Consider the following 19,806-nt stretch of genomic DNA (forward strand, 5'->3'; position numbering starts at 1 on the left):
GTCTTACCAGAAAAGCCATCAATCCATCCACTTTCTCATTTGTAAATTGCTCAATGCCACTGTATTATATTACTATAAAAAGATGCCATATCAGACTTCTTAAAGTGTGCGGATCCAGGATTTTTACTTAGGGACTTCAGTAAAGAAAGAATGTTTTGCATTTGAAAGCAGGGACACCATTATAGCCAGCAGGCATATATTGAGCATTGACTAATTGCCAGAGACTATACAATGTGACTATACTAAAAGGTATTAGACAGAACGTAGTCCCTGGGACTAACTGCCCAGTGACAGTGACAAATACGCAAATAAATTATGTAAACAGCAATGTAAATAAGAGGCTTGATGACATATTTAGAGAGTTTCAAGGATAAGATATAAAAGAAATATCCAGAACAAAGAATCTTATATCCAAGTTTTATTCAAAGAGGCAGGATCTAGCTATCTCAGTTCTCTGATATTCATTGTGGTGATTGACAAATGAAATGTTTAATTTTAAAAACATGAAATGTAATTATGATGCATTTGACTGCATTCCTAACCCAGGATACCTGGATTTCTGTCAACAAAGTTAAAAAAAAAAAAAATTCAGCAAGATCATCTCTGCTGCTGCTGCTGCTAAGTCGCTTCAGTCGTGTCCGACTCTGTGCGACCCCATAGACGGCAGCCCACCAGGCTCCGCCATCCCTGGGATTCTCCAGGCAAGAACACTGGAGTGGGTTGCCATTTCCTTCTCCAATGCATGAAAGTGAAAGTGAAGACACTCAGTCGTGTCCGACTCTGTGCGACGCCATGCACTGCAGCCTACCAGGCTCCTCTGTCCATGGGATTCTCCAGGCAAGATTACTGGAGTAGGGTGCCATTGCCTTCTCTGAAAATCATCTCTAAGCACTTACTAAGTAGGCGATATTTATGTATGATATCTGTTATTTCCCCTATCAATCCCTTTTGCCTTTTCAATTCCAATCCATAGAAATGGAAAAAAGAAAGAAAATAATTGCAGCAGAGTTGAAAAAGAAGGAAATGTATAAATAGAAGAGAAGAGAAGAGAAGCTAAAGTCAAAGAAGAAAAGGAAAGATATACCCATCTGAATGAGAGTTCCGAAAAATAGCAAGGAGAGAAAAGAAAGCCTTCCTCCATGATCAGTGCAAAGAAATAAAGGGGAAAACAACAGAATGGGAAAGACTTGATCACTTCAAGAAAATTAGAGATACCAAGGGAATATTTCATGCAAACATGGGTACAATAAAGGACAGAAATGGCATGGACCGAACAGAAACAGAAGATATTAAGAAGAGGTGGTAAGAATACACAGAAGAACTATACAGAAAAGATTTAAATGACCCAGATCACCACGATGGTGTGATCACTCACCTAGAGTCGGACATCCTGGGTTGCAAAGTCAAGTGGGCCTTAGGAAGCACCACTACAAACAAAGTTATGGAGGTGATGGAATTCTAGTTAAGCTATTTCAAATCCTAAAAGATGATGCTGTTAATTGCTGCACTCAATAAGCCAGCAAATTTGGAAAATGCAGCAGTGACCACAGGACTGGAAAAGGTCAGTTTTCATTCCAATCCCAAGAAAGGCAATGCCACAGAATGTTCAAACTACCGCACAATTGCACTCATGTTACATGCAACCAAAGTAATGCTCAAAATTCTCCAAGTCAGGCTTCAACAGTATGTGAACCATGACCTTCTAGATGTTCAAGCTGGATTTAGAAAAGGCAGAAGAAACAGAGATCAAAATGCCAACATCTGTTGGACCTTAGAAAAAGGAAGAGAGTTCCAGAAAAACATCTACTTCTGCTTTATTGACTACTCTAAACCTTTGACTGTGTGGATCACAATAAACTGTGGAAAATTCTTAAAGAGATGGGAATACCAGACCACCTGATCTGCCTCCTGAGAAACCTGTGTGCAGGATAAGAAGCAACACTTAGAAATGGACATGAAACTATGACCTGGTTCCAAATTGTGAAAGGAGTACATCTGTGCTATATATCTTCACACTACTTATTTAATTTATATGCAGTGTACATCTGGTGAAATGCCAGGCTGGATGAAGCACAAGCTGAAATCAAGATTGCTGGAAAAAATATCAATAACCTCAGATATACAGATGACACCATCCTTATGGCAGAAAGCGAAGAGGAACTAAAAAGCTTCTTAATGAAAGTGGAAGAGGAGAGTGAAAAAAAATTGGTTTAAAATTCAACATTCAGAAAACTAAAATCATGGCATCTGATCCCATCACATCATGGCAAATAGGTGGGAAAATAGTGGAAACAATGGCAGACTTTATTTTCTTGGGCTCCAAAATCACTGCAGATTGTGACTACAGCCATGAAATTAAAAGACGCTGCTCCTTGGAAGAAAAGCTATGACAAACTTATATAGCATATTAAAAAGCTGAGACATTACTTTGCTGACAAAGGTCTGTCTAGTCAAAGCTACATTTTTTCCAGTAGTCTATGGATGTGAGAGTTGGACCATAAAGAAAGTTGAGCACCAACAAACTGATGCTTTTGAACTGTGGTGTTGGAGAAGACTCTTGAGAGTCCCTTGGACTGCAAGGAGATCAATCCACTCAGTCATAAAGAAAATCAGTCCTGAATATTCATTGGAAGGACTGATGCTGTAGCTGAAGCTCCAATACTTTGGCCATCTGATGTGAGGAACTGATTTTTGGAAAAGACACTGATGCTGGGAAAGATTGAAGGCAGAAGGAAAAGCGTACAAAAGAGGATGTGATGGTTGGATGGTATCACTGACTCGATGGATATGAGTTTGGTCAAGCTCAAGGGGTTGGTGATAGACAGGGAATCCTGGTGTGCCACAGTCCATGGGGTCACAAAGAGTTGGACACACCTGAGTAACTGAACTGAACTGAAATTTAAAATTCAAGTTAAACTTTACATTGAATAATTTAATCAGTAATCGTAAGTTAACAGACTAGTGTTAGGTTTGGTAAAAGTATTCAATTTATATATGGTAGCTTATATTTTAATATCTCTAATAAAGAAAGAAGATTATAAGTTTATATAGTTAGCACATACTGTTTCTTATTATACAAGAAGCAATGAATGAAAAGGGTGATGAAAATGTGAACTTTTTAAGAATCAGTGTTCAAACCTCATACCCTTATTTCCAGAGCTTAACTCTGCTATCTATATGGAGATATTATAAAACCATGTTAGTGGTTTTGTCTCTGACTCCAACAAGTATTAAATAAGGCTAACTAGTAGACATATTTGCTTTTTTATGTGACATATTTTAGGGGGCATGCAAAGATTCAGAAAGTGAAAGTCACCCAGTTGTGTCCAACTCTTTGCCACCCTATGGACTATAGCCTGCTAGCCTCCTCTGTCCATGGGATTCTCAAGACAAGACTACTGGAGTGGGCAGTCATTCCTTTCTCCAGGGCATCTTCCCAACCCAGCGGTTGAACTCAGGTCTCCTGTATTTCAGGCAGATTCTTTACCATCTGAGCCTACCATCTTTAATGGGAAGCCCCATAAAAGATTCAAATAGGTTACAAATGAATTAAAAAAAAAAAATCCCTCTGAAGCTTTGACAAAAGTGCCATATAATTCAGTACTTTTCTATTTTATTTTATTTATTACTTTCTGAGTCCAGTGGCCCATATGGCAGGAAGCACTTGAAGAAATTATTCCCATCTGCTGAGATGTATATGAACAGAACCACATACCCTTCATTATTTGTCTGTGCAACATATATTTTCTTCTAATGCTTCCTGGTTCCCTTTAACTTAAAATCACTGCCTCTTCCTTTGAAGAAAAGCATCCATCCTTGTTTTTCATAAGAAAGTTGTACACTAACACTCTGTGTTTTCTTCAGGTGAAATGAGGTGAATATGATTTTTCCTTTACTTCTTTCTAAGGCATGAAGGCACAGGAACAGTATTTTTTCTATCAATTCCTTGGAGGTTCTGTTTGACAAAATCAGAGGAAGAATTTACCTCCTCCCTCAGGCTTACAGGTTGTTAGATTCTCAGAGATTTCCACTGTATAGCTTCCAACAAATCCTTGTTTTGAGGAAAAAAAATCAAAATGAGCAATATGAAATGTCAGCAACAGCTCTGTCTCTGAGTGACATAATATGTCCCAACAAGTTGCAGTCTGTTATCTGCAAATATTGAATTGATTTTCATCTCTGAATATAACAATGGCTCAGAATATTTGATGAATTCCTGATAATGTTTATGTGCATAACTATATAAAAAACAATTTCTTGAACCTGCTGTATCTATACCTCACACATTCATGCTTGTAGGTATTTTCCATGTATTCCTTACATCAGGTTTAAATGGACCTGTTAACTTTGGTTATAAATTTCAGAAAGATGCTTTTTGTAGGGATATTAATTGTTTTCTAAACAATTCTTTAAAAATATACATTTTTAAACGATATATTTAACTCTATAATTAGTTATCACTTTAACATTCTTTTCAGATTACCATTTTCATATATAAATTTGTACTAATTCAAAACTATTCCTAATCAAATGGACCACAGCCTTGTCTAACACAATGAAACTATGAACCATGCCGTGTAGGGCCACCCAAGATGGATGGGCCATGGGGGAAAGTTCTGACAAAATGTGGTCCACTGGAGAAGGGAAAGGCAAACTACATCAGTATTCCTCCATTGCTGCTGCTACTGCTGCTGCTAAGTTGCTTCAGTCGTGTCCGACTCTGTGCAGCCCCATAGACAGCAGCCCACCAGGCTCCTCTGTCTCTGGGATTCTCCAGGCAAGAATACTGGAGTGGGTTGCCATTGCCTTCTCCAATGCATGAAAGTGAAAAGTGAAAGTGAAGTTGCTCAGTCGTGTTCGACTCTTAGCGACCCCATGGACTGTAGCCTACCAGGCTCCTCCATCCATGTGATTCTCCAGCCAAGAGTACTGGAGTGGGTTGCCATTTCCTTCTCCATTCCTGCGTTGAGAACCCCATGAACAGTATGAAAAGGCAAATAGATAGGACACTGAAAGATGAACTCCCCAGGTCGGTAGATGCCCAATATGCTACTTGAGAAGAGTGGAGAAATAACTCCAGAAAGAATGAAGAGACAGAGTGAAAGCAAAAATAACACCCAGTTGTGGATGTGACTGGTGATGGAAGTAAGTTATGATGTTGTAAAGAGAAATATTGCACAGGAACCTGGCATGTTAGGTCCATGAATCAAGGCAAATTGAAAGTGGTCAAACAGGAGATGGCAAGAGTGAACATTGACATTTTAGGAATCAGCGAACTAAAATGGACTGGAATGGGTGAATTTAACTCAGATGACCGTTATATCTGCTATTGTGGGCAAGAATCCATTAGAAGAAATGGAGTAGCCATCATGGTCAACAAAAGAGTCTGAAATGGAGTACTTGGATGCAATCTCAAAAACGACAGAATGATCTCTGTTCATTTCCAAGGCAAGCCATTCAATATCACAGTAATCTAAGTCTATGCTCTGACCAGTAATGCTGAAGAAGCAGACGTTGATCGAGCCTATGAAGATCTACAAGACCTTCTAGAACTAACACCCAAAATAGATGTCCCTTTCATTATAGGGAACTGGAATGCAAAAGTAGAAAGTGAAGAAACACCTGGAGTAACAGGCAAATTTGGCCTTGGAGTACAGAATGAAGCAGGGCAAAGGCTAATAGAGTTCTGCCAAGAGAACACACTGGTCATAGCAAGCACCCTCTTCCAACAACACAAGAGAAGACTCTACACGTGGACATCGCCAGATGATCAATACCGAAATCAGATTGAATATCTTCTTTGCAGCCAAAGATGGAGCAACTCTATGCAGTCAGGAAAAAACAAGACTTGGAGCTGACTGTGGCTCAGTCATGAACACCTTATTGTCAAATTCAGACTTAAATTGAAGAAAATAGGGAAAACCTCTAGACCATTCAGTTACGACCTAAAGCAAATCTCTTATGATTATACAGTGGAAGTGAGACAAAGATTTAAGGGACTAGATCTAATAGAGTGCCTGAAGAACTATGGACAGAGGTTTGAGACATTGTACAGGAGACAGGGAACAAGACCATTCCCAAGAAAACAAAATGCCAAGAAGCAAAATGGCTGTCTGAGGAGGCTTTAGAAATAGCTGAGAAAAGAGGAGAAACAAAAAGCAAAGCAGAAAAGGAAAGATATACCCATTTGAATGCAGAGTTCCAAAGAATAGCAAAGAGAGATAAGAAAGTCTTCCTCAGTGATCACTGTAAAAAAATAGAGGAAAACAATACAATGAGAGAGACTAAAGATCTCTTCAAGAAAATTAGAGATACCAAGGGAGCGTTTCATGCAAAGATGGGCTCAATAAAGGACAGGAATGGTCCTAACAGGACCTAACAGGACCTGAAGATATTAAGAAGAGGTGGCAAGAATACACAGAAGAACTGTACAAAAAGATCTTCAGACCCATAATCATGATGGCGTGATCACTCACCTAGAGCCAGACATCCTGGAATGTGAAGTCAAGTGGGCCTTAGGAAGCATCACTACGAACAAAGCTAGTGGAGGTGATGGAATTCCAGTTGAGGTATTTCAAATCCTGAAAGATGATGCTGTGAAAGTACTGCACTCAATATGCCAGCAAATTTGGAAAACTCGGCAGTGGCCACAGGACTGGAAAAAGGTCACTTTTCATTCCAATCCCAAAGAAAGTCAATGCCAAAGAATTTTCAAACTACCACACAATATCTCACATGCTAGCAAAGTAATGCTCAAAATTCTCCAAGCCAGCCTTCAACGTACCTGAACCATGAACTTTCAGATGTTCAAGCTGGTTTTAGAAAAGGCAGAGGAACCAGAGATCAAATTTCCAACATTTGCTGGATCATTGAAGAAGCAAGAGAGTTCCAGAAAAACATCTATTTCTGCTTTATTGACTATGCCAAAGCCTTTGTGTGGATCACAATAAACTGTGGAAAGTTCTTCAAGGGATGGAAATACCAGGGCACCTGACCTGCCTCTTGAGAAATCTGTATGCAGGTCAGGAAGCAACAGTTAGAACTGGACATGGAACAACCGACTGGTTCCAAATAGGAAAAGGAGTATGTCAAGGCTGTATATTGTCACCCTGCTTATTTAACTTATATGCATAGTACATCATGAGAAAGGCCGAGCTGGATGAAGCACAAGCTGGTATCAAGATTGCCGGGAGAAAAATCAATAACCTCAGATATGCAGATGACACCACCCTTATGGCAGAAAGTGAATAAGAGCTAAAGATCCTCTTGATGAAAATCTAAGAGGAGAGTGAGAATGTTGGCTCAAGTTCAGAATTCAGAAAACTAAAATCATGGCTTCCGGTCCCATCACTTCATGGCAAATAGATGGGGAAACAGTTGAAATAGTGACTGAGTTTATTTTTGGGGGCTCCAAAATCACTGCTGATGGTGATTGCAGCCATGAAATTAAAAGACACTTACTCCTTGGAAGGAAAGTTATGCCCAAACTTGACAGCATATTATAAAGCAGAGACGTTATTTTACTAACAAAGTTCTGTCTAATCAAGGCTACAGTGTTTCCAGTAGTCATGTATGGATGTGAGGGTTGGACTGTAAAGAAAGCTGAGTACCAAAGAATTGATGCTTTTGAACTGTGGTGTTGGAGAAGAATCTTGAGAATCCATTGGACAGCAAGGAGATCCAACCAGTCATCCTAAAGGAAATTAGTCCTGAATAGTCATTGCCAGGACTGATGGTGATGCTGAAACTCCAATATTCTGGCCACCTGATGCAAAGGGCTGACTCAGTTGGAATGACCCTGATGCTGGGAAAGATTGAAGGTGGGAGGAAAAGGACAACAGAGGATGAGATGGTTTTGGGCATCACCGACTCAATGGGCATGAGTTTGAGTAAACTCCGGGAGTTGATGATGGACAGGGAGGCCTGACGTGCTGCAGTCCATGGGTCACAAAGATTCGGACATAACTGAGCAACTGAACTGAACTGAAAAATATTCCAGAATCTATGAGATCTATGCATTAAATCATTCATTTAATCTGATGCTTTTTCTTTTTTCTTTTACTCTCTTAGGTTTTCATTGAACAATATTTCATCATTCTTGTATCTGACCTTGATGTATGAATTACAATATTTATGCATTTTAAATAGTCTAAATCCAATGTCAAATATATTTATGACCTTAAGAGAATTGTGAATACTTACAACATAGCATTCCTAATACTTATCTTCATCCCTTGTGAATTTACTGTCATTCTTGTCATTCAAACATATGCTGTAGTCCAAAAATTGTTGCTATTATTGCAATAAATATTGATCTCTTAGAGAATTATGATAAAGATGTTTTACATTTTTTAAAAAAAATTTTCATTACCTTTTTTTAATATACATCCAAGGTTTTTTTGCATATCATTTTTTGTACCTGAATCTCTTCATTTCTATTGGTAATGAATTCCATCATGTTTTATTTGAAAATACACTTCCTTTCTGTTCACCTATAAAGAGTAATTTTCATGAATATGCATATGTAATTCAGCACATTTTTTCTCTTTCGAAATTTAAAGATTTCAACCAAGATTTTCTTGCTTGCCTGGTTTTTGATGATTCACTGTATTTCTTATCCTTGCTCCTCTACATTTTTGTCTCTTCCATTTGCACATCTTCAATTTTAGTTTTTTTTCTTTATTTTTGGTTTTCTACAGCTTGATTATATGCCTAGGTGTGTTTGTGTGCGTGTGTGTGTGTGTGTACGTGTACATGCATGTATGTGTGTATCTAGATTGTATTAATAGTAAATATTTTATATAATTAATACACTTAGTAACATGTTTAAGCTTAACCTGATCAAATGAATAACTAATTGGTTATTTTTGGTTAGAGATGGGAACACCAGTCCACCTTAACTGCCTCCTAGGAAATCTGTATGCAGGTCAAGAAGCAACTGTTAAAACCACACATGGAGCAATGGACTGGTTCCAAATTGCGAAAGGAGTACAAAAAGGCTTTATATTGCCACCCTGCTTATTTAACTTATCTGCTGAATACATGATGTGAAGTGCTGTGCTGGATGAAGCACAAGCTGGAATAAAGATTGTCAGGAGAAACATCAATAACCTCAGATATGGAGATGACACCACCCTTATGGCAGAAAGTGAGGAGGAACTGAAGAGCTTCTTGATGAAAGTGAAAGAGGAGAGTGAAAAAGCTTACTTAAAACTCAACATTCAAAAAACTAAGATCATGGCATCCAGTCCCATCACTTCATAGCAAATAGGTGGGGAAACAATGGAAACAGTGAGGTATTTTATTTTCTTGAACTCCAAAATAACTGCAGATGGTAACTGCAGCCATGAAATTAAGACACTTGCTCTTTGGAACGGAGAAGGCAATGGCACCCCACTCCAGTACTCTTGCCTGGAAAATCCCATGGACGGAGGAGCCTGGTAGGCTGTAGTCCATGGGGTCGCTAAGAGTCGGACATGACTGAGTGACTTCACTTTCACTTTTCACTTTCATGCATTGGAGAAAGAAATGGCAACCCACTCCAGTGTTCTTGCCTGGAGAATCCCAGGGACGGGGGAGCCTGGTGGGCTGCCATCTATGGGGTCGCACAGAGTCGGACACGACTGAAGCGACTTAGCAGCAGCAGCAGCTCCTTGGAAGGAAAGCGATGACAAAGACAGCATATTAAAAAGCAGAGACATACTTTGGCAACAAAGGTCCATCTAGTCAAAGCTATGTTTTTTCCAGTAGTCATGTATGGATGTGAGTGTTGGATCATAAAGAAAATTGAACACTGAAGAATTGATGCTTTTGAATAGTGGTGTTGGACAAGATTCTTGAGAGTCCCTTCGACAGCAAAGAGATCAACCGGTCAATCCTAAAGGAAACCAATCCTGAATATTCATTCAAATGACTGATACCGTAGCTGTAACTCCCATACTTTGGACACCTGATGTGAAGAACTGAGTCATTGAAAAATACCCTGATGCTGGTAAAGAGTGAAGGCAGGAGAAGTGGATGACAGAGGATGAGATGGTTGGATGATATCATCAACTTGATGGACATGAGTTTAACTAGGCTTCTGGAGTTGGTGATGGACAGGGAAACCTGGTGAGTTGCAGTCCATGGGGTAGCAGAAGTCGGACACGACTGAGCAACTGAACTGAATTGAAGTATTTTTGGTTATGTTATATACCACTCTTTGTGTTTGAGTAGGTGATTTTCAGGTGATACTCTGCCTACCATGTAGGATAGAATTATTTTCTTTGTTTTAAAAAATGAAACAGCAAGATTGTGTCTGGATGTAAAGGGAGAGATTCAGAAATTGGAAGTCAGAGGTATACAAATAGAGGAAAAATATTTTTCCTTCTATCTATGATATTATAAAATGAATAGATCAGTATAGTCTACATCCATTTCGTCTTTCACTGCTGGGTTTCATTATCTCATAATTAAGCATATTTTCATCTTTTGTATCCTTTTTTCAAAAAATTAGCATTCTCTATTAAGAATATGTAACTCATGTTTATGATTGCTGACCTTCCTTGGGGGCAGTGGCCAAAAATTTAACTGGACTTTCAAATAATAACCCCTAGTAATACTTGTAAACCTCAGCTCCACTGGTTGAGGAATATGAGTTTGAGAATATAGGTATGAATGCAGTGGTCTAAATTTTCTTATCTAGATTACTAAGTTTCTTTCATTTCCCCTGTCAACCCCTAACTTTTTTGTTTTTTATTAATGTAATCATCACAGAATGTGTTGCGCTTGGGATTGAGTTTATGTATTCTGGAAGGAAGGGGAAGTATAGTGAAAACATACAGCTATCATTAGTCATTCTGATCTATTACAAGCTTCCATAGTCCTACAGACATAGTCTTGTCAGTATCACAGTTTACCTTTCTAGCACACAGCTGTCATTTATATCCCATGTAGCCCAAAAGGCAATTGTAATTTTCAATCACTAATCTACTCAACAGCCTGGGTTCATGATTCCACCCTCTTAAACACCAAATTTTCCATGTATTCATATCCTAACAATTTCCCATATGACTAAAACTGTGTTTTTTCGTTCTTTAAACTTAGCTGTGAAAGCAGCATGTTTAGCATACAGTGCTAGGTGCTGGGATAACATTTTTTTTAAAAAAGCACATTCAGTTCACGTTATGTATTCAACAGGTTTATGTTTAAGAGGGAAAATATTTTGAAATACTTCCCTAGGTATCTTTTCCCAGTGGGCCACATACTTTTTTCTTCACATTTGCAACCTTACTGTGGCTAAAGCAAAGATTTATTACCCCTGCAAAGGAAAATGTGGAGTGCCAAGAGTGGAGATTTGCAATCCCAGACACCCTTTAGAACTAACCACCAGGGAAGCTTTAAAAAAATTGCTGGTGTCTGGGATCCAATCCAGACTAATTAAATCAGGATTTGGGGTATGGGTCCTGGAATGATTATAAAAGTACTTGGAGTGTAGTACTTTTCTGTTATACAGAGGTTTGATAATGATAAGTCTAGCAAGAAATGGATGACTTGTCAATCTAATGAGGTATTCATTTCTTAAAATCCTGAATATCCTAACCCAAACTTGAAATTCAGGGGCAATTATCTACTTATTTATAGTTGGAAGAGATGAAAGTTACTTTTGCTATTGATGATATGCTTTTATAATTTAATATATCAAATATTTACTGAGCACCTACTATATATATGCGAGGAAAACGTGGTTAAAAGCCACTCTTGGAAACTGTGTTTGTTTGTTTGTTTACTTTGGATCATAAGTGAGTCCAGGGTAGATATATGAGTCTGTTTGTCAGTGGGAAAGAGATGGGAGAGTGAAAGAAATTTCTGTTCAGTTCATTTCAGTCGCTCAGTTATGTCTGACTCTTTGCCATCCCAGAAACTGCAGCACACCAGGCTTCTGTGTCCATCATCAATTCCTGGAGCCTGCTCAAAATCATGTCCATCGAGTCGGTGATGCCATTCAACCATCTCACCCTCTGTCATCCCCTTCTCCTCCTGCCTTCAATCTTTTCCAGCATCAGAGTCTTTTCCAGTGAATCAGTTTTTCACATCAGGTGGCCAAAGTGTTGGAACTTCAGCTTCAGCATCAGTCCTTCCAGTAAATATTTAGGACTGATTTCTTTTAGGATTGACTGGTTTGATCTCCTTGGACTTGACAGTCCAAGGGATTGTCAAGAGTTTTCTCCAACACTACAGTGTGAAACCATCAATTCTCTGTCACTCACCTTTTTTTATGGTCCAACTCTCACATCCATACATGACTACTAGAAAAACCATAGCTTTGACTAGACGGACTTTGTCGGTAAAAAAAAAAAAAAGTCTCTGCTTTTGAATATGCTGTCTAGGTTTTTCATAGCTTTTCTTCCAAGGAGCATGCACCTTTTAATATTATGCCTGCAGTCACCATCTGCAGTGATTTTGGAGCCCAGAAAAATAAGTCTGTCACTGTTTCCATTGTTTCCGCATCTATCTGCCATGAAGTGGTGGGACCAGATGCCATGATCTTAATTTTCTGAATGTTGAGTATTAAGCCAGTTTCTTCACTCTCTTCTTTCAGTTTCATCAAGAAGCTCTTTGGTTCCTCTTTGCTTTCTGCCATAAGGGTAGTGTCATCTGCATATCTGAGGTTATTGATATTTCTCCGGGCAATATTGATTCCAGCTTGTGTTTCATCCAAGCTGTACTTCTGCTTCATCTAAGAAGTGTGCTTCGTAGGATTTAATAAAGGGGATGTTTATTGTGATGTGGGCAAATTCCAGGGAAATCAACAAGGCAAGGTGCAGGATCCTAGAGATAGCTGGTAACAGTGGGAGCCGTCAGCATTCCTAAGACTGAAGGGGCTGTATTGGGAAAGCTTCCTGACAAGTAGTGAATCTCTGGAGGGTGATGCAGTCCCACATGGACCCTGGATAATTCTTTGTTAATCCTTGTTGAGTTCCTTTCTCATGTAGCCTAAATAAATCCAATGAAGAGAAGCAACTTCTTGTGGCATAACAGTGCTAAGTAAGAATTTGGCTTTGGCATTAATTGATCACACAGCATCCTAATGGTATTTTGGAAATTTCTATTCTCAGTTTCCCAGGTGTAGAGATGTAATTTGGGCACTGTTGAGGGAAAGATCCAAAAAAGTCTAAAACTAGAATGCATATCATGTTTGTGCCCTTATGATGATTGTAGACTGCAGCCCTGGAGTACTAGGATGAAAACATATACCCAAGGTAGATTTTGATTGACTTTCAAAAGGTCTCCATGTCCCTCAGGGGGAAGGGTCTTAATGTTGTTTGACATAGCATTGTGCACATTTCTCACTTAGATATTATTCTGTCTACTGCCTGTGTCCATTAAGCCATCCAGTTCAGGGGTATCCTGCATGATTCCCTGGGGCTTCAGTTATTTGATTTTATGATCTGTGATCTCTTAGAAGATAAAAATTCACATAAGAAATAACTTAATGAGAAATATCAGCTATTACGAAAATCTCAAGGAAAGCCCATGATTTTAATACTATGATGATGATACCATATGTGTCAGAGAAGATTTCTCATAACAAGATATTTTGTAAATTTTATATTTGAAAATATGTATGAGATTTCTTATGGGCTTCCCTGGTGGCTCAGTGGTAATGAATTCACCTGCCAAAGCAGAAGACATGGATTCAATCCCTGGGTCAGGAAGATCCCAAGGAAAACGAAATGGAAACCCACTCCAGTATTCTTGCCTGGAGAATTCTGTCGACAGAGGAGCCTGGCAGGCTACAGTCCATGGAGTTGCAAAAGAGTCAAACTTGACTTAGCGACTAAACACCAGTAACTTGAGACTTCCTAGGTGGACTTGGGGTTTGAAGTAGAGCAGTAGAAACAAAGCAAACATGAAAATTCTTCTAATGTAGATCTTCTTAAAGTGTGGTCTGTGAACCCCTGAAGAGACCCTAAGATCCTTCCAGTGCATTTGGAGATCAAAACTATAATGTTTCACTGTGTCGAGATTCGTGCCAATCATGCAAAAAACAGTCATGTGAAGTACTAATGGACCTCAGCAAAAATCAAGACAGGGCACCAAGATTTTAATTTTTTACCATCACTCATTTGTAGAATTTAAACATTCCTGTTTCATGTAAGAATGCCTTTGGTAAAGAATTAAAAATTTGAAGTTTTATCATATAATATAACATTATTGTTATTATTTTATATCTGCTTCTGTACTTTTTGTTACTTTTTAGAACAGTTGAAACCACTGCAATTCCATTGAAAATTTATAGGCAGATCAACTACTGTCTCTAGGAAAGTACATATGGTATAATTTGCATGCTAATCTTTTGAAATGTGTTTATATTTTTTAAAGCATGATATAGAACTCATACAGGCTTCTCAGATGGCACTATAGTGGGGAACCTGCTTGCCGATGCACGATGTGTAAGAGACACAGGTTCAATCCCTGGATAGAGAAGATTCCCTTGAGGAGGACATGACAATCCACTCCAGCATTCTTGCCTGGAGAATCCTACGGGCAGAGGAATCTGGCAGGCTGCAGCCCATAGGATCTCAGGACGCTACTGAAGCACCTTAGCACAACATGCACATGTTGATGAAGAACATTTACATGATCTTTTCTGTTGAGAGTGCAACTGGCTACCTTTTTTAAAGATGGGAAACCATTTCTACCTACAAATAACAGTGTGGTGAATATAAGTCAGAATTGGTGAGTGAGGGACAATTCACCGAGGTCCTTTTAAGCATTAAAGATGGTGCTGTTTCACATGGTAACAAACAGAAGCCTTTAAGGAAGTGAACATATGTGGAAATAATTATAAAAATTAATCGACCAAGTTCTCTTGAATTATTTAAAGTTTAAAATTAGGCCTCCATTATGCGCCCCTGCCCAAACCAACCATGTTTCTGTAACAAATATACTTCCCTACCCCATCAGCTAAACTTTACTATCTTATTTTCTGATCTGTTTCTCATGTGTTTCCCATGTGCCTTCCTCTATTCAAACTGTAAGTTGGTAATCTTGTTCCTCACTCAGTAAAAAGAAATTTACCAGATGACAACTCCTTCATCATATTAAGAATATAATATCCAGTCTTTTCAAACCATTTCTATAAACCTTTACAGATGAGGAAACTATAGGCTTAATTGCCTATATATTTTGGTTACAGATAGATTTAAAAGCTAAATCTACTCTCTGCTAGCCTGACAAGATTTATGCCTAAGTTATTTTTAAAATATTATTTATTCTGATAATATTTAAACCTATAAGTAACAGTAATATTTACAGTGAATCACTGGAAACTAGGAAGACATGTATTATCACTGTATTTTTACAATCAATCATGAAGCTAAAGTGTTTTTCTCTCTTGGAACAATAGTACCTTTGATACCATTCCAAGTCTAGAGCTTTTGGAGCTTTTAGAGACAGATGATACATGACCAGGCCACTTACCCCCTCAAAAAAAAAACAAAAGAAAGAGAGACTCCCTTAATAGAGAACTTCTCCACATCAAAATCATAGAAGGTCAGTTATGTTTTTTAGCAATGTAGGTCAACAACTAGAGGAAACAACTCTCTACGACAAGTCAATGTAAAATTCTTCATTTTTACCATCAATTATTATTTTTGACCATTATCCATAACTTCCTGTTGAAATTTCTTGAAGGTTTTATTTTCCTCATCTAGTAATTTTCCTGGGCTTCCCAGGTGGCTCAGTGGTAAAGAATCCACCTACCAACACAGAAACCTCAGGAAATTTAGGTTCAATCCCTAGGTTGGGAAGATCCCCTGGAGGAGGAAATGTCAACCTACTCCAATATTGTTGCCTGGAAATTTCCAGGAATGAGGAGCCTGGTGGGCTACATTCCATAAGGTCGCAAAGATTCAGACATGACTGAGCATGCATGCAAAAATTTTCCTTAATAAAATGAATTGGCTCACCCTGAAAATATTCTTCTAACATGTTGCTTGTAGAAACTATATATAGTCTTCAAATAAATGCCCATTTTTATCTCTTATCTATTTCTAGATAAATGATAAAATCATAAATGGATGGATATAGCATTTATCAAAGAAGGACCAAGAGGAATTTATAAGGAGCTTAGAGTTAAACGTCTCCATTATCCTATACTTCCATTCACATGGGTAAACACAGAATGAAAAAATAGCTCTCAAGCTTACAACTTTCCACTTAAATGCAAATAATCACACTGTCTATGTGTGACATGAATTTATAATTTTACACATCATAATACCATATCTAGAGTAATACATATATGCATTATTATTTTTTAAAGACATTTATTTGCTATATATAAACATTTAAAATACCTCCCCTTTGGTGTTGCCATTTTTTCAACTCCTTATTTTCTAATATATTCAAAGCCTCTATATATAGAAGTAACTCAGAATCTCTAAATCTCCCAGAATTTCATGTTGATACAAATAAGAAAAAAATTTTCCTCCCATTTATATCATTAAGAATCTGTCAGGTCAATAGAAATAAATGTATTTCAGGAGGTTATAGCAGCATAATATCAGTAAGTAAATTTGGAGGTTAAACTATGGTTTTAATGTATTGTTATTGTTTTTCCATGATATTATGTTATTCATTCAAGAGTAACTGATAGATAAAAACTATATATCTAGGTAAGATTCACTTCAGTAGCAAATTTCCACATCCAGAGAGAAAAGTTTAGGAAAGATAAAAGATAATATGCATCAAGCAGGTTTTGAAAATTAAAAGACATGGTAGAAACTAAGGGAAAGCTCAGTTAAAAACATCAAACTTCAAGCTGAGTTGATAAAATATTAAGTGAACAACCAGCCACCATACCTACTGGCATTCTAAAGCAGCAGTCCCAGTGAGGAGTGTGATTGTTTGTGTGTATGTGTGTGTACGCACATGTTACAATGTTGATGATAAGAACAGATTTAAAGTTATACCCACAACAGTTACATAGCTGCAAATAAATCTAAGTACAAACTCATTGTTTTCTATTTAAAATTATTGATATTTCATCAATACAGACTAATCCTTCCCCAGTTTTTTCTCCCATGTGTTCTGTTTATCAGAACTATTCCTTTTTTTTTTTCAAATGTTGATAGAAAGTTCTTCTGCTTCCAGCAGTAGTAAGTTGCAAAAATGGACATCTGTTGTACTTTCTTCTTATGTACAGACTGTACCTTGTGACTTTGCAATTAGTCCCATTGAGACAAGAAACCTAGTTCTTTCCCTCTGAATTTGTGATATTATTTGTCTAATAAGATGTGTCAGAATGATGGCGTTGTAGTTCCAAGCCTTGCTTACTTCCACTCTGCATGTATGGATTTATGGCTCCCGTGGGATGCATAGGCTAGTCTGCTATAGAATGAGAGATTATGCACACCAAAAACATGTCATCTCAAATGATGCTGCCCAAGCTCTATACATGTAAGAAAAATGAGTCCAAATCAGTAAAGCTAACACACAGCTTACATGCATCTGACACCAGGTGAATGAGAGAATCCAGCTTCACCCTGAAAACCACACCAAGCTGAACCCAGCTGAAATAGTAATACTTAGAATCATAAGCTAAATAAATCATTAGCCACCAAATTCAGGGGTGCTATGTTACACAGTTAATGACTAACTTGCACCAAAACCCATATTGAAGTGCATTCACTCAAATACTAGAATGTCATGCTGTAAAACCATTTTTAATTACTAAAACTGGTTATCTTTTCTTTTTCACTTCTACTCAGGCAGATAAAATAGATGCAATTATAAAATTAGAAAACATGAAAATGGATTGATTTTTTTTCTATCATTATTATCTTTAGAATTATATTTTTAGATGATGTTTAAATTTACAAAGCAATTCTTATTATGTGGTTAAGCAGAAAATTATTCATTACTTTAGATATTTTATACAAATTAAGTGAACAAAATATTATTTCATGTAAATATTGAAGTTTATATTTTGCATATTTATCATAAAACCGTTCTATTAGTTATGTATTTTTCTTTTACTTAACTGTAGTTGGAAATTATAAATGAATGGTATAGATTTAGTATCTATATATACATTTAAAGGGTTTTCCCGATGGCTCAGATGGTAAAGTATCTGTTTGAAATGCAGGAAACCTGGGTTGGGTCCCTGGGTCAGAAAGATTCCCCTGGAGAAGGGAAAGGCAAACTACCCCAGTATTTTTTTTTAATTTATTTTTTTTTTTTATTGCAGGATAATTGCTTTACAGAATTTTGTTGTTTTCTGTCAAACCTCAACATGAATCAGCCATTAGGTATACATATATTCTCTCCCTTTTGAACCTCCCTTCCATCTCCTGCTCCATCCCACCCCTCTAGATAGACACCAGAGCCCCTCTTTGAGTTTCCTGAGGCATACAACAAATTCCCGTTGGCTATATATTTTACATATGGTAATCCCATTGTTCACTGCAGCACTATTTACAATAGCTAGAACATAGAAGCAACCTAGATGTCCATCGATGGATGAATGGATAAAGAAGTTGTGGTATATATACTCCAGTATTCTTGCCTGGAGAATTCCATGGAATGAGGACCCCTGGCAGGCTACTGTCCTTGGGGTCACAAAGAGTTGGACACAACTGAGTGACTAACACAGACAAATACATTGAAAACTTGGCTGTTGTAAATTGACATAAACTTTGTGCAGTTATTAAGTCATTAACTTCTATAATTCTATATTATCTGCCCTAAATGAAATGTAGTAAAACATAGTTAAATATTATTTTGTATATTATGCATCAGTCTGTTAATATGTGTTACCTTGGAAAAACTCAAATCTGATAAATTAAATTCCACAACTGAATGTAGTGGCTTTTGTTCTGAAAACTTGAATTTTCTCTCCGAACTTATTACATTTCCATAGGTCTTATGTAGAACTAATATTAGAGTTTTCTATGTAACAAAAATGTTACTTTCAAATTTTTACTCAGAAATTCTTACTATAATGTATAGATACATAAGAATTGGGTAGTGTGCATACCTATATAAATGTGTAGACAGGTGGATTCTTTACCACTGAACCACCGGGGAAACCCATCGAGAGTTTCTATGCAATTTTTTAAAAGAATGTGGTGTATTATGCTTACAGCACATTCTTTTTAAAATTATTTAGAAACACTGAATTTTATACAGTTGTTATGAAAGCAATTTGATTTTGCATTATGATCATAAATCGTCTCTAGTCTTGAGTATATATATATATATATAAGAAATGTAATGGATTCAAATAACAGAGATATATATGTTTCAAAATACTGGATTGTAGATCCTGTTAGATTTCATGGTATATATTCTTTGTATTGTTTACCTCTTTATGAAATTTCTTGATTTATAATGTTCATTTCAGTTTGTGAAATATTTAATGTTACAAGATGCACTTGATTTAGCACATGAAAGAGAATCTATAGCATAGACTTGAATTCCATGGATCCTTGCATTTCAGCCCAGACTTTCAAAAAAATGTTGTGTCAGTTTTAAAAATAACCACTAATTCACTTTTCCGTGAGACATGTAATTTAAAATTTACCTTGTTTTATGAACAACATAGTAAAGTTTTAAATTTCTATGCATAAATTTTTGAAAATGATTTTTATTGTATTATACAAATGAATGAAGGTACAAAGATGAGTGCTAGGAAGATAACAATGGAAATATCATAAAGATGTATTTTAATCTGAATAAAACCATAAAATTTTTATCAGTAAATATCATTGATAAGAGCTTTTAATTTATTGATAACAATGAATACTCCCACTCCCAATT

General features: G+C 37.1%; 1 protein-coding gene across 5 annotated transcripts in view; it reads left to right on the plus strand.

Moving 5' to 3' along the window:
- LOC145518172 (uncharacterized) overlaps positions 1-19,806 on the plus strand; it is a 1,384,210-nt gene that overhangs the window by 710,622 nt on the left and 653,782 nt on the right. The window lies entirely within an intron of this gene.

This window comes from Giraffa tippelskirchi, chromosome 8 (genome assembly GCF_054371585.1).
Source record: "Giraffa tippelskirchi isolate mGirTip1 chromosome 8, T2T-mGirTip1v1.2.pri, whole genome shotgun sequence".
Taxonomy (NCBI): Eukaryota; Metazoa; Chordata; class Mammalia; order Artiodactyla; family Giraffidae; genus Giraffa; species Giraffa tippelskirchi.